Source organism: Staurois parvus, unplaced genomic scaffold, assembly GCF_062004578.1.
Source record: "Staurois parvus isolate SC_StPar_1 unplaced genomic scaffold, SC_StPar_1.0 ptg000288l, whole genome shotgun sequence".
In the NCBI taxonomy this organism is placed as follows: domain Eukaryota; kingdom Metazoa; phylum Chordata; class Amphibia; order Anura; family Ranidae; genus Staurois; species Staurois parvus.
Window position 1 is genome coordinate 1,775,289 of NW_028318084.1, and position 26,422 is coordinate 1,801,710.

The following is a 26,422-nucleotide window of genomic DNA, read 5'->3' on the forward strand; positions in this document are numbered from 1 at the left end:
TGGGAAAAGGTGTCCTTCCAATAAGAGAGACCTGGAGCTGTTTGCAAAGGAAGAGTGGTCCAAAATTCCGGGTGAGAGGTGTCAGAAGCTTATTGATGGTTATAGGAAGCGACTGATTTCAGTTATGTTTTCCAAAGGGTGTGCAACCAAATATTAAGTTAAGGGTGCCAATACTTTTGTCCAGCCCATTTTTGGGGTTTTGTGTGATATTATGTCATATTTGCTTTTCTGCCTCTGTTTTATATTTGTTCCAATACATACAAAGGGAATAAACATGTGTATAGCAAAACATGTGTTAATGCAATACCTTTTTTGTGTGAAATACTTGATTTTCAGGAAAAATATCAAGGGTGCCAACAATTTCGGCCATGACTGTATGACACTTACACATCTTTCTATATAATTAATACAACCAGTGTAAGCAGCGCAACATCCAACTAAAGTGATCTAGTGCTATAACTTATATAAAAACAATAATTCAAATAAATAAATATATAAATCAAACATGACCGATTCATGAAAGTGAAAACCAAAAATGAACTGTGAATCCCATATATGAGTCCACCATACAACTGTGAACAAGTCCTTCTGTTCCACTGCATCACGAAAATTCCACTCCAGTGACATCTAGGCTAATCCACAAATCCAGATCCCCAATTCAGTGACACTCACCAGATGTCATGGCTTATCTCACATTGATAAGCAAGAGCGCTTGTCAAAGGAGAACCCTTTGAGAAAGTCAGGTGACGAAACGCGTCAGCATGGCTTAGCACTTGGCCCAGAACATGTTCCAGTTTCTCCTTGTAAAAAGGCTCCCAGTTCTGGCCAGCATTACATCAGTCTTTTCCTAGATCTCTGTAGACAGGCCCCCAGTTCTGCCTATAGTCAGTCACTCTTTCTGAAGCAGCAGCAGGTGTCCTGGGCTTTCCAGCACCCAGCCCAGGCATAACACGGCTCCTCAGCAGAAAAGAAGAGGTGGTGGGAATGGGACATTCCTCAGGGGAGTGGTGGCAGCCCCCTAGGCTCCTTGCCCAACAGTTCCTGTCCCTTGGCTGCAGTGCCAGGCAATCTCAGCTAAGCCCAACCTTTTCCTCCCTGCAGTTGCCACTCAGGTAAGGAAAAAAGAACAATAAAGATCTATTTTTATGGATTTTTATATTGCCAAAGCTACTGGGTTAGATTTAGAGAACCCAGTGAAACACTACCAAAACATTTCTGGTACACACTGTACTCCAAGGTGTCCTCTACAGAGACTGGGGATCTCCTGATAAACTTTTTACACCTTCTAAAAGTTTTGCTGACTAATGTCGGTTTCAGAGCCCTTTACAAAGAAGTGGACTGGATCTATAGCAGATCTGGCAGTGTCCCTTCTTAATAAAGCGCCGTTCCTGCTTAGGATACCATTTGCAAACATCTGTAAGCTCTTTCCAAATCCTTTTGACTAGCAGGCCAAGCATTGTAGCCTTAGAGGAATTAACTAGACTCATGTTAATGGATCCAACTTCTATTCACATAAATCCTTTATTCATAGAGTGCATAACACTTATGCCCCCCAGCCCTGCATTTCTGTGCAAACAGTTTGGCTGCTGTCCCCTATCTTATTTCTTGCATAAGTCTCCTATCAGTAAACATGTAGAGGATCCTTTGGTTAAAATATTGATCTGCACAGCAGCTTTGCTATAAAACATGTTATAGGGTAAGAGAAATCATTTTCTCCAGCAAAAGAAGGCTAGACCACAACCTGCCAAACTTTGTCCCCTTCTGAGGTCAATAAGAGTTCCTTTCAATACTCCTAGGTTCCAAGCCCAAGCCTAAGCCAGAAGCCCATTCCAACCACATAACCTAAGCCCCAAAATCCAGCAAACCTGCAGACAAGTATACCTCAACATAAAGGGACACCCTCATTTTCCAATGTGAAAGAATGTCTGTGGGCCTTCACGATCTCCTGGTAAGAAAACATTTTAGATGCTTGGGTAATGTGGTAGATACTCCAAAGCTCAAAAAAAGGTTTGGTTGCATTCTACACCTTCAGAAGTCCTCACTGGAAGTGACACATCACTTGCAGTACCAGGGCCTCATCCTGAAATATGGTTTAAACCAGAGTTTTCCTTCCTCATGAAAAATTTTTATCCCTACACTTCCAGTCCAGGAGCCGTCCAACTTTGTGATTCTACATGAAAGATCTGGGCACAATGGCAGCTTCCATCGATTCCGTTCCGTTTGCTCAATTCCAATCTAGGCCCATACAACATAACATCATTGTTACAACACAAACCATTTCAGTCTTTAGTGAAAGTGTCTCGCCTGACACTAAAGACCAGAATTATCTCTGGCTTAATTGCTTGGGAATCTTGCTTTGATGTTGGGGAAATCCTTCGGAAACAATTGAGTACTGTCCGTGATACTTTTTTTATTTGCACTAACATACAATTTTGAGGACAAGCTTTCGGGGTATGTCCCCTTCTTCAAGGTCCAAGTAGTACTGATCACAAAGTTTTAGCAGAATGTTAGAAGAGATCCTGAACTCAGCGGCCAGACTCATCCACCTCACCAACCGCTCCACCTCTGCCACCCCCCTCTGCCTATCCCTCCACTGGCTCCCTATCGCCCAACGCATCAAATTCAAACTACTCACTCTGACCTACAAAGCCATTCACAACACTGCCCCTAACCAACCTGATTCCCAGGTACCACCCTACCCGTACCCTTCGTTCTTCACAGGACCTCCTTCTATCTTGCTCCCTGGTCTCCTCCTCCCACGCACGTCTGCAAGACTTCTCCAGGTCCTCCCCCATCCTCTGGAACTCACTACCCCAATCCATCAGACTGTCACCTTCCCTCCTCACCTTCAGGTGCTCCCTGAAAACCCATCTCTTCAGGGAAGCCTACCCCACCCTCACCTAACAGCTGTTCTCCTTCATTCCTCCTACCACTCCATCCCCCACAGCCACTTCCTCCTGTACCTCTACCCCCTCCCTCCTAGATTGTAAGCTCAAAAGAGTAGGAGGGAGGGGGTAGAGCAAACCCTTTGGCGCTATATAAACTCGATGTAATAATAATAATAATGTGGGGGATGAGAAAAAAAAAAACAGAAAGAAACACAAGCCTAGGGTTAGTGTAGAGATAAGACACAGCAAAGCAAAAGCAAAAGCAAAGACTGGGGGGGAGAACAACACTCACAGAGGGAGTCATAATAAATGTTGGATAATGAGTGAGGAATCCCATGTCCAAATTCAGGCCGTTATCTCTTGTGTCAAATAGAATTATCATTCTTAGTTCAAAAGTTTTTCTTTAAGAACTAAAACATTGAGGTCTCCCATTGTGTGGACTGGTTGTGCGAAGTGATGTCCCACAGGTGTGCAGAGGTCATCTTCTTTATGTTCCTTGATGGTATGTCTGTGCAGATTCATCCTTGTTTGCAACTTCTGTCCTGTTTCACCAACATAAGATCCTTTGCTACACTTTCTACACTGGATAAGGTACACAACATGACTGGAGGTGCAGCTGTATGATCTGGAAATAATGAAGATCCCTTTTGAGTGTCTGACACTTTTTGATGGATTGATTTGGTTGCACAGTTTGCAGCGTTTTTTGTTGCAGGGTTTGCTTCCATTATTGGTGACCTCATAATCAGAAGGAAGTTTCCTACTGATTAGCTCAATCACCTCAGGGGAAATCCTTCAAAATTCAACCAGTCCCTGCTAAACTGGCCAAATGTCAATCCGTTTATGGCCAGATTAAATCTCTGGTATCTCTGGACAGAGATACAAATCCATCGGCAGGCAAAACAGTTCTATTACTGTGTGTAGATTCAATAGGTACCATTAGATGTTTGCCTGGAGTTCAGCTTTAAGTCACCTAACCCCCCCCCCACCCCCCAATATATATATATATTCAAGTTAACTTAGGGTTACAGTTTTCATACAAATAAAGTTGCTGTGCATCAGACCAACTCACTGTTGACTTGGGATCCCCTTTTGCTTACCTGTTTGCAATGCAGTAGAGGTATCCAACTACTGTAGGCTGCTGTCTGTATTAAAGTGTTACTAAACCCACAGCAGTAAAATCAGTCTTTATATGCAGTAAGGCATACTTGTTATACTCACTGTGGAACCTAAGGGGTTAATACTCTGCATTGTGATCCTGACTTCTCTGATCCTCCCCTTCTTCCAGTATCCCCCTCATATCTCCTGATAATACATATTGTGTGGGGTCACTCTGCACATCCTCAGTTTGGTGTGTATTGCTAGAGAGGGTTTTTTTTTTCTTGGGAAAGTGCATGTGATCAACACAGAGCCAATCAGCACTGTCCAGTCAGAGGTCAGGGGTCCCAGAGCAGAATGGAAACTCCTCCTACAAGCTTTAAGCAGTGCTCTGCTGGACACTGATAGAAGTCACAAGACTGCTCTAGTTGCTGATGTGAAAAGATATTTAGCGTATTTAGCAATAATAGCATTTTCATGTTCTGTGTACTGTGGGAGACGAGATATAGTGAATGCGGGGTCCTGGGTTTAGTAATACTTTAAATACAGAAGCACTAATGCTTCAAAACATTTGTACTAAGAACTGTGTTAGTCCCTAATGACCTCAACCTATATGCTTGTTGGTAAAGCAGCAGAGGCTGGTTATTGCAAAGTAAATGTAAGGATGCTTTTGCTATAAATATCCAATCACATGGTAGCAAAAATCCTGTTTTTTAAGTTTCTTTGCATATGATTAGGAATTCAGAGTTTAACACATTAGGTAGTGAAGCCAGGATCGAAACTCCCTCGTCTGAGTCTGCATGTTTTATAAACAAGTTAGCAATGTCATCTGCTACACTCCAGCCTTATTCCTACATTCATAAATCCTTGGTTCACATCTGTGCTTTTTTTTTAGTGCGTTTTGCAGAAACTTACTACAGTCCGTTTAACATGGTTTCCTATGGATCTAGTTCACTTCTGTGCGTTTTGAGCCGGTGGAAATGGTCAGGGATTTTTTTCCCACAGCAGATTGTGTTTTGCGTGTAATAGACGTCAATGTACCCGCATCAAAACTGCAAGTGCTGCGTTTTTGTAATGTGTTTCAGGGTTTTATGGCTAATAGGAAAATATGACAGTTCTGTTCATGTAGGGCTACTTTGGTGTGACTTTGGTGTGACTTTACACGTTCTGGCACTCAAGTAACATCTACGTCGCATCAAAGTTGTGCAGGAACCTTTGTGTCCAAAGTCGTATGTTAGGGTTAGGGGCTAGGGTTAGGGTTACATGTGAGGGTTAGGGTTAAATGTGAGGGTTAGGGTTAAATGTGAGGGTTAGGGTTAAATGTGAAGGTTAGGGTTAAATTTTAGGGTTAAGGGGTTTAGCGTTAGGGTTAGCGGTAATTTTAAGGATTAGAATGCTAACCCTAACAATTACTGCTAACCCTAATGTTTACCACTACCCTTATCCCTAGCCCTTAACCCTAACCCTCACATTTAACCCTAACCCTCACATTTAACCCTAACCCTAACATTTAACCCTCACATTTAACCCTAACCCTAACATTTAACCCTCACATTTAACCCTAACCCTCACATTTAACCCTAACCCTAACATTTAACCCTCACATTTAACCCTAACCCTCACATTTAACTCTCACATTTAACCTAACCCTCACATTTAACCCTAACCCTAACATTTAACCCTAACCCTCACATTTAACTCTCACATTTAACCTAACCCTCACATTTAACCCTAACCCTAACATTTAACCCTAACCCTCACATTTAACCTAACCCTAACATTTAACCCTAACCTTCACATTTAACCCTAACCTTCACATTTAACCCTCACATTTAACCCTAACCCTCACATTTAACCCTAACCTTCACATTTAACCCTAACCTTCACATTTAACCCTCACATTTAACCCTAACCTTCACATTTAACCCTAACCTTCACATTTAACCCTCACATTTAACCCTAACCCTCACATTTAACTCTCACATTTAACCCTAACCTTCACATTTAACCCTATTCCTAGCCCTTAGCTCTAACATGCTACTTTGGACACATAAAGGTTCCTGCACTACTTTGATTCTTTTTGATTGCCAGAGAGTGTAAAGACGCAAAGTCGCATCAAAGTCACATCAAAGTTGTTGTACATGAACAGATCTGTCATTTTTCCTAAAAAAAATGCAACTTTGGACACATAAAGGTTTCTACACTACTTTGATACTATTTGAGTGCCAGAGAGTGTAAAGTCACATCAAAGTCACACTACATGAACAGAACTGTCATACTTTCTTATTTGCCCCCTCCAAAAATGCAAAACGCATAAAAATTGTGAAATAAAAAAATGCAAAACATGTCAGAAAAATGCATCAACTGCAACCTGCATCAATGTGAACATAGCTGCTTTCACACTGATTCAACCCTAACCCTAACCCTCACATATAACCCTAACCCTCACATTTAACCCTAACCCTCACATTTAACCCTAACCCTAACATTTAACCCTATTCCTAGCCCTTAACCCTCACATTTAACCCTAACCCTCACATTTAACCCTAACCCTCACATTTAACCCTAACCCTCACATTTAACCCTATTCCTAGCCCTTAACCCTCACATTTAACCCTAACCCTCACATTTAACCCTAACCCTCACATTTAACCCTAACCCTCACATTTAACCCTATTCCTAGCCCTTAACCCTCACATTTAACCCTAACCCTCACATTTAACCCTAACCCTCACATTTAACCCTATTCCTAGCCCTTAACCCTAACCCTAACATTTAACCCTAACCCTAACATTTAACCCTAACCCTCACATTTAACCCTATTCCTAGCCCTTAACCCTAACCCTAACATTTAACCCTAACCCTAACATTTAACCCTAACATTTAACATTAACCCTCACATTTAACCCTAACCAGGGGCGGACTGACCATTTGCAAACCCGGGCACTGCCCGAGGGCCCTGGGTCAGTAGGGGGCCCCATGAGATGCCCCCGGTACCTTTTTCATAGGCTTTTTTGAGTTTGAGCAAGGACAAAAGGGCCCCATGATCCTCTATTGCCCGGGGGCCCCATGAGTTGTCAGTCCGCCCCTGACCCTAACCCTCACATTTAACCCTAACCCTCACATTTAACCCTAACCCTCACATTTAACCCTATTCCTAGCCCTTAGCTCTAACATGCAACTTCGGACACATAAAGGTTCCTGCACTACTTTGATGCTTGTTGATTGCCAGAGAGTGTAAAGTCGCAAAGTCGCATCAAAGTCACATCAAAGTTGTTGTACATGAACAGATCTGTCATTTTTCCTAAAAAAAATGCAACTTTGGACACATAAAGGTTTCTGCACTACTTTGATACTATTTGAGTGCCAGAGAGTGTAAAGTCACATCAAAGTCACACTACATGAACAGAACTGTCATACTTTCCTATTTGCCCCCTCCAAAAAAGGCAAAACGCATCAAAATTGTGAAATAAAAAAATGCAAAACATGCCAGAAAAATGCATCAACTGCAACCTGCATCAATGTGAACCTAGCCGCTTTCACACTGATTCAGTGTAGTTTTTGTTTCATGCAGGACTTTTGGCGTGTTCAGAAAATGCACCAAATCACCTGATGTTATGGAACTCTATGGCAAAGTGCAGGTGACCCACACAAAAACCACAGGCACACTGTTTTAAAAATATGTATTTTTAAAATATATTCTTCAGATTTTTTTTAACATATAAAAAAGTCATTTTAACATATATTTTTACATATATTTGTAAATGCATTCCAAAAATGTGGATTTGTATTTTTAAAGTCATACAGTATATTTGAAATTTATTTTTAAATATATTTTTCATCTATTTTGTAATTGGAGCTTACAATCTAGGAGCGAGCGGATAGCGGTACAGGAGGAGATAGCTGTGGGGAATGGAGTGGTAGGAAGAGTGGAGGAGGTCGGCAAGTTAGCAGGGGGTGGGGTAGGCTTCCCTGAAGAGATGGGTTTTCAGGGTGCGCCTAAAGGAGAGGAGAGTAGGTGATAATCTGATGGGTTGGGGCAGGGAGTTCCAGAGGATGGGTGACACCCTGGAGAAGTCCTGGAGGCGGGCATGGGAGGAGGAGACCAGGGAACTAGAGAGAAGGAGGTCTTGTGAGGAGCGGAGAGTGCGTGGTGGGTGGTACTTGGATATTAGGTCGGTGATGTAGTTTGGGGCAGTATGGTGGACGGCTTTGTACGTCAGTGTTAGGATTTTGAATTTGATCCGTTGCGCAATCGGAAGCCAGTGGAGGGATTGGCAGAGGGGGGTGGAGGACACTGAGTGGAGGCCAGTGGAGGGATTGGCAGAGGGGTGGAGGACACTGAGTGGAGGCCAGTGGAGGGATTGGCAGAGGGGTGGAGGACACTGAGTGGAGGCCAGTGGAGGGATTGGCAGAGGGTGGAGGACACTGAGTGGAGGCCAGTAGAGGGATTGGCAGAGGGGTGGAGGACACTGAGTGGAGGCCAGTAGAGGGATTGGCAGAGGGGGGTGGCGGAGACGGAGCGGTTGGAAAGGTGAATGAGTCTGGCCACCGTATTCAGGATGGACTGAAGTGGGGATAGCCTGTGGCGAGGCAGGCCAGTGAGGAGGGAGTTGCAGTAGTCGAGTCGTGATATGATGAGGGAGTGGATGAGCTGTTTAGTGGTTTCTGGGGTTAGGAACGTGCGGATTTTGGCGATGTTGCGGAGGTGGAGTCTGCATGAGTTAGTTAATGATTGGACTTGGGGCTGGAAGTAAATGAGCTGAAGCTGTGTTCACTCTGAATATGCAATCGTGCAAAAAAACAAAACTGAATTTTAGTTTGCACATTATTGGATGGATCACATGAGCTTCACTTCATTAACTAAGCTAAAGATATAATCTCTTTGCAAAGCCAACACACTTTTCACTATGTAACAAACACTATTCCTTCAGTAAGTCAGTACAGTTTCATTTCACTGACCTCAGTGGAGTCTGTTTCTGTACTCGTCCTTCAATAATTAGTTTAGAACTGGCGGAGAGTGCAAGGCTTCTGCACGACAATCTCTATGCAGATCTGTTACTCCCATGGGAAGAATTAAAGTAATATGTGTTCTATTTTACTCCTTTTGTTCCGGATATTACAGTCTTGAAAATAAAGGTTTTGTTACCACATATAAATGGATGATCTATATGCCAGCCTCTGCTTTTCGGTTGAAGAGAGGGGAGAAAACACTTCTGCGTACTTAGCCCTAGAATGCTCACGGCCCAGTTGCAGTTATACTATTTAGGACAGTTTTTGGTTTTCACCTAAATAATGTTCAATCTAAATGATTTTAAAATTAAAAACAAAAATGAAAATGCAGCAAATTTAAATAAGACGGTTGCCATTTGTGTATAAATTCTGCAAATTCATAATTTATTCATACTATTTTACACGGCACCACCTGCCTGGAGTTTTCATGTTCTCCCTGTGCCTGTGTGGGTTTTCCTCCGGGTACTCCGGTTTCCTCCCACACTCCAAAGACATGCTGGTAGGTTAATTGGCTCCTGTCTAAATTGTCCTTAGTATGTGTATGTATGAATGTGACTTAGGGACCTTAGATTGTACGCCCCTTGAGGGTTAGGGACTGATGTGAATGTACAATATATATGTAAAGCGCGGCGTAAATTGACGGCGCTATAGAAGTACCTGAAATAAATAAATAAATAAATGTACTGGGCAAAAATGACTGCAGCAACTAGAAAATGCACACCAGAAAGACAAAAACCTCATGATGACTGATAGGGGGGTGACCAAACAAAGATCAATTTCTTGATAGGAAGACGCTTCCTACTCCACTGAAGAAGATGCAAATCAGTCACAGGTGCTCTTCAAATACCTCAAAAACAAAATCTCAACATAGTGTATTACCTTTTAAATCCCAGAACTAAAGTGCCACACGTGTATCATGCAAAAAAAAAAAACAAAACACTCCAGTGTCACAGCACTTATGTGAAAAGAAAATTAATAAATATCACTGCAAACTATATATAAAGTGCATAATTACCCTAAAACAAACAGATTCCAGCTTGTAATCAACCAAATATGTACAGAGTGTCCTTAGATTGGTATCCTCTTGTTCCTCAGGACCTCACAAACAGACCAGGAATCAGTATATGAATTATAATCATATATAAAATTTATTGTAGCCATTTACATATAAAAACGATAAGATCAGCAAGGCAGCATCCAACTCCTCATGGCCAGTATACGATTCCCTTTCCGTGTGTAGAGGGTCTCCCGACGAAACGCGTCCAGGGCACGTGACGTTCCCGGAAGTGCTGCGGCAGCCATTTTGGATTCTGGAATCCCTGTGTGTCGGAGGTCTGGAGAGTAACGGTGCACTTCAGGTGTCCCCCAGAGCTACAAAGTGATAGTGCTGGATAGGAGTAGCAAGGGGGAATTACCTGGTGATCGGGAGACCCTCTACACACGGAAAGGGGATCGTATACTGGGCATGAGGAGTTGGATGCTGTCTTGCTGATCTTATCGTTTTTATATGTAAGTGGCTACAATAAATTTTATATATGATTATAATTCATATACTGATTCCTGGTCTGTTTGTGAGGTCCTGAGGAACAAGAGGATACCAATCTAAGGACACTCTGTACATATGTGGTTGATTACAAGTTGGAATCTGTTTGTTTTAGGGTAATTATGCATTTTATATATAGTTTGCAGTGATATTTATTAATTTTCTTTTCACATAAGTGCTGTGACACTGGAGTGTTTTTTTTTTTTTTTTTGCATGATACACATGTGGCACTTAAGTTCTGGGATTTAAAAGGTAATACACTATGTTGAGATTTTGTTTTTGAGGTATTTGAAGAGCACCTGTGACTGATTTGCATCTTCTTCAGTGGAGTAGGAAGCGTCTTCCTATCAAGAAATTGATCTTTGTTTGGACACATTATTTGGACACTTTGCATATTGGGACTTTATTTTATTTTTGTTCTTTTATATACATTTTATATTTTTTATTTTTGGGTAATCTCTTTGGGTCTTGATTTTTTCAATATAATTGTGGGGTTTTGGGTTTAAGTCAATGAATATATGTTTTATTAGTACTTCAGGGGAAGGATATTGATATGACTTTAAGGGATTTCTGAGGATTTTATATATATATATATGTGTGCTGATTTATACTTATTCTGATAGGGGGGTGAGTTATGAAATTCAGACAAAAGTCGGGCATACTTTGGTTGAATTCTGAAAGAATTTTCTTTTGAAAATCTTTTCTAAGAATTTTTAAACGAATCTCACACCATTAGTGGGACACAAAAATGACTGATTTTCGAATTTGAGTGATTGGGCATGTTGGAAATGTTTTGAAAAACAAATTCATTTCTAATCAATGCTGGGAGAATCGTGCAAGAAATGTAGTTGAAAAAGAAATGAGCAGGAGCTGTGACCTGCTCAAAAATTGTTCACTACACACTAGGGAGGTTTCAAGGTAATCCTCAGCGTCCCTTGCTGAATCCTTGGCAAAGTCAATTTGCTAAATTCACTCTTCATTACGGATGGTATTTGTTTGTGCAACAGAGCAGTCTCTTATGTAATCCTTGTTTAGCTGTGGGTACAAAGACAAGGCCTGATTTTTGCCAGCAGAGCCCCCAATATCACTGAACGCATCTGACTATCAAAGCTCCACATTATATCATATTTGCAAATATATATTATGTGTTGCCTTTCCTAGAAGAAAAGGTAGCTTGGGGACATTTACCTGCATTCATTAGCAATATTTGCCAGTTTTGCAGTGCTTAACCCTTTGAGGACCAAGGGACGTATTTGTCCCATGTTTTTAATTGCGTGTATCATCTGATTAAGAACTTAAAACTCTTTTTTTTTTTTTTGGTTTGGGTCGATTTCATTCAGGTAAATGCTTGCTTATAGCAAAGTAATTCGTTGCTATAAGCAAACTGTGTAAAAAAAAAAAAAAAAAAAAATACTGATCACTTCCCCAAAGTAGTACAATGTTACTATGGTCACATTGTACTACTTTGGTCATAGTAAAATATGAAAAAAAAATCTTAAAAAAAAATTAAAAAAATGTAATAAAAAATTAAAAATAATAAAAAAATTAAAAAAATATATATATATATTTTTTTTTTTTCATACTGTCACCAGTCAGTGTCCCTGTTCACCGCCATGCCAGTTTATATGATGACGCTGTACTGCACTGGTGACAGTATGTAAAAAAAAAATAGTGAAAATAATTTTTTTAATTTTTTAATTTTCCGAAAAATTATGGCAAAAAAAATACAACTTCAAAAAACTCGCCATGCCTCTTATGAAGTACGTCGGACTGTCTACTCTGCAAAAATGGGACATTTGGGGGATATCTGTACTGTTCTGACATTTGGGGGATATCTGTACTGTTCTGACATTTGGGGGATATCTGTACTGTTCTGACATTTGGGGGATATCTGTACTGTTCTGACATTCTTGGACCTCAAGAAATTAGATTGGCCGTCAGTACTTCAGGATTGATCAATATTCAGATCTATACCATAGTTTGTGAACTCTATAACTTTCCTACAAACTAAATAATACATCCTAATTTGGGTTATTTTCACCAAAGACATGTAGCAGAATACATCTCGGCCTAAATTTATGAAGAACAATTATTTATTTGTAAACTTTTATAACAGAAACAAAGAAAAACTTGTTTTTTTTCAAAATTTTTGTTTTTTTTTGTTAATTTAGCAAAAAATAAAAACCCCAGCGGTGATTAAATACCACCAAAAGAAATCTCTAGTTGTGTGAAGAAAATGATAACATTTTAGTTTGGGTACAATGTTGTATGACCGCGCAATTGTCATTCAAAGTGTGAGAGCGCAGAAACCTGAAAAATGGCCTGGGCAGGAAGGTGTAAAATTGCACGGTATTGAAATGGTTAAAAACAAAAAAATTGATTCTTTTGGCGTTCCAAAATCTTACGGTCCTCAAAGGGTTAACAGTTTATTTTTTCAGATCAGGAAAACTGGAAAATGCAAATTCAAATTCTAGTGAATTTTCAGTGAATGAAGGGCATTGTAGTTTATAACATGGCGCCACACGGTATGGCCTATTTGGTGGATTTATTAAAGCTGTAGTAAAGTCTGTATTTAAAATTTTACCTACAGGTAAGCTTATAATAAAGCAGGTAAAATGAATATCGTAAATAAAGTAAATAGAACCAGCGCCACGGAGCATATATATAAACTAGAAAAGCTCCAATTTCTGGGGAAATTGTGTGAAGTGTTCTTGCCTCCACCAGTAGTCTACAACTGGAGTGGGCGGAGTAACTGGGGGGAGTGGCTTGTCACTCTGCTGCCTGCTCACACACCTGGGTTCCTATGGCAACTCACTCTACAGCAAGGGCAGAGAAGAGCGGTTAAAAACAAACTGCTCCAACTTGCTCACTTCACTGGCGGTTGCCATCTTCAAACAGTTGTAGTTTTAAAATAATAAATCCTACACTGAAGAGCTTTATATTGTGAGAATCACAAGACCCAGACCTACATTTTGATGCATAGTATGTCTCTGAAATGTTAAAAATGGAGGCACAGTCGCAGTTTAGAAATCGCCCTTCAAATTTGAGGTGGCTAGAGTGGAGTTTCAATGAATGTCAATGGGCGGCATGAGTTGCAAATAAATGGTCATATTGTGAAAACTATCAGGACTATGGCTTAGCGGTGGACATTTTTAGTGGCAGCAGGGATAGCTGAACGTTTTGATATAAGATTTGTGTAGGTGGGCTTGAAAATGAGGGAGTGATGGCAGTTTAGATATCATGTCCTGATTTTTCAGCTCACACTCTAGCTTTTGTCAGCTCCCACTCTAGTTTTAAACATTGCGCCATTCATTCCTATGGGACCAATTTCACCACAAAAACGCTGATATTTCCTGAACCATTCGGCGAAACGTTCCACAAAGTAATAGCACACCAATCGGGAACAATCCGCACGTTTCGGTATATTACTGTCTATTAGTATAAAAACTGTGGGAGGAGTTAGGGGGGTAAATTTGGCTATAATAATAAGAATATATATGTGAGATAACAGGAAGTGGTCGCCATGTGAGAACACTTAATCAATAAGCGGCAAAACCTAACCTATAGAAGCATATAGGTCAGTGGTTCTCAACCTTCCTAATGCCGTGACCCTTTAATACAGTTCCTCATGTTGTGGTGACCCCCAACCATAAAATGATATACCCAGTAATTATAATTCATGAATGTCGTTTTACCTCCAATACTGCTGCTTTCAACACAGTAGCTGCTTTCAACACAGTAGCTGCTTTTAACAAATTAGCTGCTTTTAACAGAGTAGCTGCTTTCAACACAGCAGCTGCTTTCTACACAGTAGCTGCTCTTTACACATCGGAAATATGTGTTTTCTGATGGTCTTAGAGGACCCCTGTGAAAGGGTCGTTCGACCCCCAAAGGGGTCGCGACCCACAGGTTGAGAACCACTGGTATAGGGTGTACCAAGTATATAAAAAAACAGTTTGCGCTAAAGTGTATACAATTAAACATCAAACCAATAATAATCAGTGAGAAAAACAGAAAATGAAAAATATAAAATGCAATAAAAATAAAGTCCAAAAATATAAAGTTCAAATAATTAATGGTGTCCAAAAAATATAATCTATTATCACCAAGTGAATCCACCACCAAAATCGGTAAATAAAACTCACCAGAGCAATATGCTGATATATGATACACCCGCATAAAGCGCTTTATGCTCTGGGAGCGAAGATTGGTAGATGACAGCGACAATAGTAATATTGCAGGATGAGCTCCAAGGAGTAATAATCTGCAGAACTGAAGATCCACTTCAAAGATACCGAATATCCTCAATCGAAGATGCTGAGACCGCCTCTGAGATTGAGCCCTAGGAAACACCGAACGTGAGTGGACCAACTTCCAGCTTGGAATATCACAAAATGTGAGAATACTCAAATGGCAGCAAACACCACAAGATCCAGAGGAGTCCGGCTTCTACATGAAGACACGTTTCTGGAACCTGAATGAATATCGTGCGTTTAGGAGATATTCCAGAGAGTAGCAGCTGGAGACATCATGCGTTCTGAAGGAACGGTATAACTGTACCGTTCCTTCAGTGCTGTGTGCTCTGCCCGGGGCTCCCACACGCATGTCCGCGAACCCGGAAGACCGGGTGAAGATGGAAGCTCTGTCAGCAGTGACAGCACGCCGCTAAAGGGCTTCGTATTAGGGTAAATATTTCATAATGTGCTAGTATGCAATCCATACTAGCGCATTATGATGTTACCTTGCAGGGGGAAACCTTTTTTTTTTTTCAAGGGTCTTTAACTGGACTATCGCTTTAACTACTTTAAGACCAGGCCTATTCGGACACTTTTTGTTTATATGTAAAGATCTTTTTTTTTTCCTCGAGGAATGACTTAGAATCCCCAAACGTTATATACATTTTTTTAATCAGAGGCCCTAGAGTATTAAATTGGGGTTGCTGAAATGTTTTATGTCACACAGTATTTGTGCAGCGGGTTTTCAAACACAATTTATTGGAAAAAATACACTTAAATGAAGTTTAGTGCACAAAAACACAATATGATACCCAACAAAAACACAATATAATACCCAACAAAAACACAATATGATACCCAACAAAAACACAATATGATACCCAACAAAAACACAATATGATACCCAACAAAAACACAATATAATACCCAACAAAAACACAATATGATACCCAACAAAAACACAATATGATACCCAACAAAAACACAATATAATACCCAACAAAAACACAATATAATACCCAACAAAAACACAATATGATACCCAACAAAAACACAATATGATACCCAACAAAAACACAATATAATACCCAACAAACACACAATATAATACCCAACAAAAACACAATATGATACCCAACAAAAACACAATATGATACCCAACAAAACACAGTATGATACCCAACAAAAACACAATATGATACCCAACAAAAACACAGTATGATACCCAACAAAAACACAATATGATACCCAACAAAAACACAGTATGATACCCAACAAAAACACAATATGATACCCAACAAAAACACAATATAATACCCAACAAAAACACAATATAATACCCAACAAAAACACAATATGATACCCAACAAAAACACAATATGATACCCAACAAAAACACAATATAATACCCAACAAAAACACAATATGATACCCAACAAAAACACAATATGATACCCAACAAAAACACAATATAATACCCAACAAAAACACAATATAATACCCAACAAAAACACAATATGATACCCAACAAAAACACAATATGATACCCAACAAAAACACAATATAATACCCAACAAACACACAATATAATACCCAACAAAAACACAATATGATACCCAACAAAAACACAATATGATACCCAACAAAAACACAGTATGATACCCAACAAAAACACAATATAATACCCAACAAAAACACAATATGATACCCAACAAAAACACAATATAATACCCAACAAAAACACAATATGATACCCAACAAAAACACAGTATGATACCCAACAAAAACACAATATAATACCCAACAAAAACACAATATGATACCCAACAAAAACACAGTATGATACCCAACAAAAACACAATATGATACCCAACAAAAACACAATATGATACCCAACAAAAACACAATATAATACCCAACAAAAACACAATATAATACCCAACAAAAACACAATATGATACCCAACAAAAACACAATATGATACCCAACAAAAACACAATATGATACCCAACAAAAACACAATATGATACCCAACAAAAACACAGTATGATACCCAACAAAAACACAATATAATACCCAACAAAAACACAATATGATACCCAACAAAAACACAATATGATACCCAACAAAAACACAATATAATACCCAACAAAAACACAATATGATACCCAACAAAAACACAATATGATACCCAACAAAAACACAATATAATACCCAACAAAAACACAATATAATACCCAACAAAAACACAATATGATACCCAACAAAAACACAATATGATACCCAACAAAAACACAATATAATACCCAACAAACACACAATATAATACCCAACAAAAACACAATATGATACCCAACAAAAACACAATATGATACCCAACAAAAACACAATATGATACCCAACAAAAACACAGTATGATACCCAACAAAAACACAATATAATACCCAACAAAAACACAATATGATACCCAACAAAAACACAGTATGATACCCAACAAAAACACAATATAATACCCAACAAAAACACAATATGATACCCAACAAAAACACAGTATGATACCCAACAAAAACACAATATAATACCCAACAAAAACACAATATGATACCCAACAAAAACACAGTATGATACCCAACAAAAACACAATATGATACCCAACAAAAACACAATATAATACCCAACAAAAACACAATATGATACCCAACAAAAACACAATATGATACCCAACAAAAACACAATATGATACCCAACAAAAACACAATATGATACCCAACAAAAAAACAATATGATACCCAACAAAAACACAATATGATACCCAACAAAAACACAATATAATACCCAACAAAACACAATATGATACCCATCAAAAACACAATATGATACCCAACAAAAACACAATATGATACCCAACAAAAACACAATATGATACCCAACAAAAACACAATATAATACCCAATTGTTTGCTAAAATATAAAATATGATGATACGGCAAGTAAATAGCTATCTAACATGTCATGCTTTAAATTGCGCACGCTCATGGAATGGCACTACACTACAGTACCTAAAAATCTCCATAGGCGATGCTGTAAAAGCCTTTACAGGTTACCAGTGTAGAGTTACACAGGAGGTTTGGTGGTAGAATTATTGCTCTTGCTATGCGTTCACGGTGATACCTCACATTTGTGATGCAATTGCCATTTACTTATGTGTGCACAATATATGTGTCTGTTCGCTTTTGACAAAGCGCAACTGCGCTGTAAGAGAATCCCGGTGAGACGATTGGCAAATAGAAGTGTGCATGCCCAAAGAAATGCGCGATCGCGCACACAACCACAGTGCACACACATGGTGAAGATTGGCGCTAGACGGACTATTTAAAAGGTGCCTCTGCCTGTGCTGACTGCTTACTGGTCTTCAGCTGTTCCCCATTTCCTGCTTGTTCCTGTGTGATTTCCTTGTTGCTGACCCAGCTTGTCCCTGACCTGACTCTGATTACTCTCCTGCTTGATACTTGTTCCTGACTTCGGCTCTGCTCCTGACTTAGGCTTGCTTATGATCCGGTACCTCTCTGTCCGCCCGTTGATGACCCCGGCTATTCCTATGTCATTGCTCCTATCTCCCATCCCAGCTTCCTGTCTTACTCTGGTGCATACCTGGTGACCTACCATACCAGCTCTGCATATCACTACTGTTCCTGAATCGGAGGTTCATCAGTCTTCCAAAGTCTCCAACTGCAAGAGCTGCAAACAACATATGCTGGCACACTTGTCCCCCTGGTCCTTAGACACCCTCTGTTCCACTTCCAGTGGGGTCAGGGCTAGTGACACAAGTGAGGCCGACCTCGTCATTTCAGTCTCCAATCAGGTACATGACATGCGCGAAACATGTCATCTTGGTAACCCTGCATACGCTCCCAGCTGAAGCCGACTCCGGACACTGCTTTCTGCCCTTTGCTTGCCGGGATGATGCTACCCGGGATGCCGAGACGCTGACACCACGTGATTCGTAGCCGACAGGAGTGTTCTCTGATCTCAGCTCCCTTCAGAGCGGACGGGCTGTCCGTTGGACTCACACTGTTCACTTCAGGCTGGTCAAATTTTATTATATTTGCTACTTTGTCTAACTGAATAAAGATGCACCCTTATTAAGGTGCTTGACTGAGAGCATTTTCCACAGCGCCTATTCTTTTCAGTTCTCCTCATCATGCAAATGATTAACAAGGCAGCAGTGGTGAGCTCACGATTAACTGTTCACCTTTCCACCTGGAGTGGCCTCTCTGTGCTCATTTGTATGAGTTTCACTTTGGATAACGAGCAAACCTGAGTCTATATGAAAAATAAAATAAATAAATAAAAATAAAAATGGGAAAATCCTTGGATTTGCCAGTTCAGATTGGAAAATATCAGAAAGTTAGTTCTGATAGTTCTGAAAGTTGCACAAAAAATCCGATAGGCTGGTTGTACCCAAGTTGATTGATTGATCGACTTGGGTACAACCAGCCTGCCCATAGATGGATAGAATCTTGGTCAGTCCCTCCTGAACTGGCCGACATTCAATCCATCTATGGTTGGCTTTAGTCTTGTAAGTTTTCACTGTCTTGTAAGAGTGGCAAATGTCAGAAAGTCTTGTAACATTTGCTACATAAAATGCAATGCATGTTATAGAGAATAGGCTTTATTAGATAATTCTGCTTGAGGTGATTGTAGCCGTATTAGTGCATTTGCGACAGAAACAATTGAGTACTCTCCGTGATACTTTTTTTTATTTGCACTAACATACAATTTTGAGGACAAGCTTTCGGGGTATGTCCCCTTCTTCAAAGTACTATTACAAATCACAAAGTTTAAGCAGAATGTTAGAAGGGATGAAAAAAAAAAAAGGCTACAGATAAGATACAGCAAAAGCGAGGGGGGGGGGGAGGGGGGGGATACTACACTCACACAGAGGGAGTCAAGCTTCAGCTAATAGTCATAAAACTGTTGGATAATGAGTGAGGAATCCCAGGTCCAAATTCAGGCCGTTATCTCTTGTGTCAAATAGAATTATCATTCTTAGTTCAAAAGTTTTTCTTTCCTGAATGGATTTGAATTTTCCTTTCAGAACTAAAACATTGAGGTCTCCCATTGTGTGGCCTGGTTGTGTGAAATGATGTCCTACAGGTGTGCAGAGGTCTTCTTCTTTATGTTCCTTGATGGTATGTCTGTGCAAATTCATCCTTGTTTGCAACTTCTGTCCTGTTTCGCCAACATAAGATCCTTTGCTACATTTTCTGCACTGGATAAGGTACACAACATTACTGGAGTATCTTAGATAATTCTAAAATCCAAAATCCACCTTCTTAGAATGGGCGAATGTTACATCCTATGACGATGCATGTTTGTTATAAACTAAGTGAATGATTTCTTGATGAATCTAGTATGAATCTAGTGTGAATTTTTTGTGAATCAGTGCAAGCAGTATATTGGCCTTTCAGCTGAATTGCAGCACTGATGCAATTTGAGTAGATGTCTCATTGTCTGCTGTTCTTGGTGAGACAGCTACCTGCTTGTTGATAACCTCAACAAGAAATGCTGTGGCATGACCTTAAGAGAGCGATTCACACCAGACATCCCAAGAATATTGCTACACTGAAACAGTTTTGTGAAGAGGAGTGGTCCAAAATTATTATTATTATTATTATTATACAGTATTTATAAAGCGCCAATAGTTCACTCAGCGCTGTACATTACAAAGGGGGACAGAACATGTGACAGAACAATACCAATACAATGCAAAACATGAGGGGATTGAGGGCCCTGCTCTTTCGAGCTTACAATCTAGGAGGGAGGGGATGGTGGCACAGGAGGAGATAGCTGTGGGGGATGGAGTGGTAGGCAGAGTGGAGGAGGTCAGCAAGTTAGCAGGGGGTGAGGTAGGCTTCCCTGAAGAGATGGGTTTTCAGGGTGCGCCTAAAGGAGAGGAGAGTAGGTGATAATCTGATGGGTTGGGGCAGGGAGTTCCAGAGGATGGGTGACACCCTGGAGAAGTCCTGGAGGCGGGCATGGGAGGAGGAGACCAGGGAACTAGAGAGAAGGAGGTCTTGTGAGGAGCGGAGTGTGCGTGCTGGGCGGTACTTGGATATTAGGTCAGTGATGTAGTTCGGGGCAGTATGGTGGACAGCTTTGTACGTCAGTGTTAGGATTTTAAATTTGATCCGTTGCGCAATCGGAAGCCAGTGGAGGGATTGGCAGAGGGGGGTGGCGGAAACGGAGCGTTTGGAAAGGTGAATGAGTCTGGCAGCCGTATTCAGGATGGACTGAAGCGGGGATAGCCAGCGGCGAGGCAGGCCAGTGAGGAGGGAGTTGCAGTAGTCGAGTCGTGATATGATGAGGGAGTGGATGAGCTGTTTAGTGGTTTCTGGGGTTAGGAACGTGCGGATTTTGGCGATGTTGCGGAGGTGGAGTCTGCACGAGTTTTTTAAAGATTGGACTTGGGGCTGGAAGGATAGGTTGGAGTCCAGAATGACACCAAGTACTCTGGCCTGCAGAGCGGGTTTGATATTGGCGTTGTTGGATGTGATGTAGAAGTCAATGGGGGGTGGGGTTCGGGCTGGGGGGAAGACAAGGAGCTCGGTTTTGGAGAGATTCAGTTTAAGGAAGTGGAGCGACATCCAATCTGATATGTCGCTCAGTAGGTGTGTGATTTGGGCAGAGACCGAGGGGGTGAGGTGGGGGGTTGAGAGATAGATTTGTGTGTCGTCGGCATAGAGGTGGTAGTTGAAGCCGTGAGAGTGTATGAGTTGGCCAAGGGAGGAGGTGTAGATGGAGAAGAGAAGGGGCCCAAGGACAGAGCCTTGAGGGACCCCAACAGAGAGGGGGAGTGAGGGGGAGGTGGTAGCATTATAGGTAACGCTGAAAGAGCGTTGTGACAGGTAGGATGAGAGCCAGGAGAGAGCAGAATCTCTGAGGCCGAGGGAGTGTAGTATTTTGAGGAGGAGGGGGTGGTCAACTGTGTCGAAGGCCGCAGAGAGGTCAAGGAGTAGGAGCACTGAATAGTGGCCATTAGCTTTGGCGGTTAGAAGGTCGTTGGAGAGTTTGAGTAAGGCGGTTTCGGTGGAGTGTAGGGGGCGGAAGCCAGACTGTAGGGGATCGAGGAGGTTGTTGTCGTTGAGGTGAGAGCATAGGCGGGTGTAGACGAGGCGCTCGAGGAGTTTAGATGTAAGTGGGAGCAGGGAGATGGGTCTGAGGTTGTTCGGGTCATTGGGGTCCAGGGAGGGCTTTTTAAGTATGGGGGTGATGTGTGCATGCTTCAGTGGGGAGGGGAAAGTGCCGGAGGAGAGGGAGAGATTAAAGATGTGGGTGAGGGAGCGTAGGATGGAGGGGGAGGGAGGTCGTAGGAATTGTGAGGGGATAGGGTCGAGGGGGCAGGTGGTGAGGCGGGCATCAGAGAGGATCTTGGAGACTTCCTCGATGGTAGTAAGGTCAAAGGTGCGGAGTGTTGGGGGAGCTTCAGTATGAGGAATGTAGGGTGGGGTGGGAGAGGAGGTCAGAGCAGTGGTGAGGCCGTGGGAGAGGGGTGAAGAGGGGGTAGCTAAGTGAGGGGGAAGGGGGTTGGAGGGAGTTTGAGCAGCGACGAAGTCCCTGCGGGTAATGTCGAGGGGGAGGGGGGATGATGGGGTAGCTGTGTGAGAGGGAACGGGTTGAGAGGGCGTGTGAGTTGCGGCAATGTCCTTGCGAATTGTGTCAATCTTATTTTTGAAGTGATTGGCAATCTCAAGGGCGGTGAGTGAGGTGCTGGGTGGAGGTGGGGGTGGAGAGAGTAGAGAGTTGAAGGTGGAGAAGAGTCGGCGAGGATTGGAGGAGAGGGCCTTGATGAGGGTCAGGAAGTAGGCTTGTTTGGCTGCGTGGAGGGAGGAGGTGTAGGTGCGGAAGGCAGATTTGTAGCAGGTGAAAGCTTGTTGGGATTTTGTTTTGCGCCATAGTCGCTCCAGGGCACGACTGCGTCGTTTGAGGGTTTTGGTGTGATCAGTCTGCCAGGGCTGGAGCGGTCGGAGTCTGATGTTGCGTGTGGTTAAAGGCGCTAGTGAGTCAAGGGCTGCTGACAGCGCGTTGTTGTAGGCAGTCATAGCCAAGTCGGGGCAGGACAGGGGGAGGATGCGGTCGTGGAGTTGATCAGCTGCAGAGTGGAGGGGGGCAGGGTTAAGGTTGCAGAGGTTACGGCTGGTAGTAGTGTGACATTTGGAGGGGTAGGCGTTGGAGGACGAGGAGGTAGAGAAGGTGATCAGGTTGTGGTCAGAGAGAGGGAAGGGGGTGTTAGTGAGGTTGTGGGGAGCGCAGCGGTTGGAGAAGACAAGATCAAGGATATTACCGTCGGAGTGGGTGGTGGATTGTATGCACTGTGCAAGTGCAAAGGAGGAGGTTAAGTGGAGGAGACGGGCTGTGTCCGGGTTGTCAAGGTTGACAGGGATGTTGAAATCCCCAAGAATGATGGTGGGTAGCTCAGAGGAGAGGAAGAAGGGTAGCCAGGAGGAGAAGTCTTCCAGGAAGCGGGGTATGGATCCAGGAGGCCGGTATATCACAGCAATCTTCAGGGGGGTTGGGGAGAATAGTCGGACGCAGTGGGCCTCGAAGGAGGAGAAGGATAGGGAGGGGGGGTTTGGGAGGACTCGGAAGGTGCTCTGCGGTGACAGGAGCAGACCAACCCCACCACCTTTACGACCGTTAGGTCTGGGTGAGTGGGTCCAGGTGAGACCTCCATAGGAGAGTGCAGCAGGGGAGGTAGAGTCAGTGGGCTGGATCCAGGTTTCCGTGATCGCCAGGAGGTTGAGGGAGCGGGAAACAAAGAGGTCGTGGATGGCAGTAAGCTTGTTGCACACCGATCGGGCGTTCAGGAGTGCACATGAAAACGGGGGGGGGAGATTTTAGGGAGCAGGGGGACAGATACTAGGTTGCGGGGGTTGCGGTAGGACATGGAGGCGGGAGGGTGTTGTGCGGGTGAGGGAGGTGGTGGAGGGCCAGGATTCGGGGAGATGTCTCCCGCGGCTAGGAGGAGGAGAAGGGTGAGAAAGGTGGCATGGGAGCGGGATGTGCAGGAGCGTGAGATACTCCTAGTGGAGGTGTTTGGGTCAGTGGGAGAGTGGAATAATAGGAGGAGGTGGTGGGTGCCATAGAGGGGCGAAGGAAGCAGTGAGGACACAATATACAAATGTTTAGGAGGAGCAGAGGGATATAGTGAATGGATTTTGGGAATGGAGGAGAGGAAAATGAGGAGTAGAAGAGGCATTTTGGGGGTGATGAGAGCAGTAGTAGGGAGATGATAGCAATGAGGGGGAGATGTGCAAGTTTTGGGGTGGAGCAGAGGGGTAAAGAAATGGGATTTGGGAACAGAGGATAGTAGTATGAAGAGGAGTGTATTATATAAAGGTACACAGAGTGGGACTCAGGCATGTAAGAGATGTTTCCCAGGGTGTTTGCTTGCAGTCTGTCCAGCATGCAGTAGAGTTTCTTGCTGTTGTTGTGTCTTTCTCCTGCTTTAGTTCAACTGCTGTGTTTAACTGCTTCGCACTCTTTCGAAGCCGCACTCCATCAGAAGCAGCACCCCCATCAGAGACTGTGCCCCCCATCAGAGATCTCACCCATGAGCTGATCTGAATTTATAGGGAGATGCTCAAATGAGCATTCAACTCCACCCCAATTAGAAGCTGATAAGGCTCACATGAATAGTGGGGGATGTCTCATAGGAACCAGGCTACAGTCATAAACTGGGTGCAACTGAAGGTGAGGACTGCTCAACATACACACAAATATAAATACACCATTTGTTCTGAATATAACAAGAGTGAAAGCGAGTTTGAGTTAGGAGTGGAGGTAGGAGAGGTGCATTTACCCAGGAGGAAAACAGCAGGAGTTAATGCGTTTGAGTTAGGAGTGGAGGTAGGAGAGGTGCATTTACCCAGGAGGAAAACAGCAGGAGTCAATGCGTTTGAGTTAGGAGTGGAGGTAGGAGAGGTGCATTTACCCAGGAGGAAAACAGCAGGAGTCAATGCGTTTGAGTTAGGAGTGGAGGTAGGAGAGGTGCATTTACCCAGGAGGAAAACAGCAGGAGTCAATGCGTTTGAGTTAGGAGTGGAGGTAGGAGAGGTGCATTTACCCAGGAGGAAAACAGCAGGAGTCAATGCGTTTGAGTTAGGAGTGGAGGTAGGAGAGGTGCATTTACCTGTGAAAGTAGAGAAGGCATAATTAGATTGCTGTGTTTAACTGCTTCGCACTCTTTCGAAGCCGCACTCCGTCAGAAGCAGCACCCCCATCAGAGACTGACTCCAGATCGTTGTGCAGGTCTGATCTGCAACTACAGGAAACGTTTGGTTGAGGTTATTGCTGCCAAAGGAGGGTCAACCTTTTATTAAGTCCAAAGGTTCACATACTTTTTCCTCCCTGCACTGTGAATGTTTACATGTTTTGTGCAATTAAACCATGGCAACATCTAATGTTTGTGTAGTATTATGTTCAGCAGACTGTGTTCTTCTATTGTTGTGACTTAGATGACGTTCAGAGCACATTTTATGCCCAATTCATGCAAAACTCCACGTAATCCCAAGGGGTTCACATACTTTTTCTTGCAACTGTAAGTAGCCACTACTGTATAAAATGCATGCGGGTCATGTGTATACTCTAATAGGTAGTACTTTTTCTTTTAAAATATTTAGTAAGAAATTCCTTTTGTCTACTATTCTACCTAAATATTTTTTCTCTGAAAAGAACACATTGGAAAGTGACACCAGATGTTTTCCCTAGAAGCAACCATCTAAGAATGACTTTCAGCTTCCCGAGATAAAAGAAAAAATGCAAGATATTTTTCTAATGAGCTTTTGAGCCTTATTTAATTTTTTACAGAATCAGACCCACGGGCGGATTTTGTTTAGAGTTAATCTTGCAAAGGGATTGTGCAACCCATAGTGATATGCATGTTATAAAGGATTGTAAGAAAAAAATAGCAGGAAATCTGTAGTGCCTTAAGGCAATTTTAAAAGGGAAGCATTAGGGATGGTAGGTAGGAGCACTAAAATCAGAATAAAAGTAACTGTCTGCCAAACCAAAGAAATCCAGTAGCACTCTAGTTCTAAGTCATGTGACCGAATGCCATGAATACAGTGAATTAAGACTTTGCTGACATCAGCATGCACATGGCAGAGTTTCTGTAGCCCATACAACTTGAAAGTGAAGCTCTGTGGGACCTACTTGTCACAGAACACAGACATGTTTATGCAGATTCTAACATTTTAACCACTTCCCGACCGGCCGTTGTATATAAACGGCCGGACGGTGGCACTGCAGGGTCGGGTGGCCATTTATAAATGGCCTCCCCGCACCCTGCTTGTGCGCGCTCCCCGGGATCTGGTGCCCGCTGTATAAATAATAATAATATAAAAATATAAAAAAATTGGCCAATCAGTGATCACATGATCAGGACCTCGTACAGAGGTCCCGTCCGACGATCTGTGTTTCACTGTGTCCGGAGGACACAGCGGGCACCGGATCGCTGTGCTGCGCGCTCCCAGGGAGCGCGCACAAGCAGGGTGCGGGAAGGCCGTTTATAAAGGGCCACCCGACCCTGCACTGCCACCGTCCCGCCGTTTATATGCATAAGGCCTGAGAGGAGGACAGAAACTATCA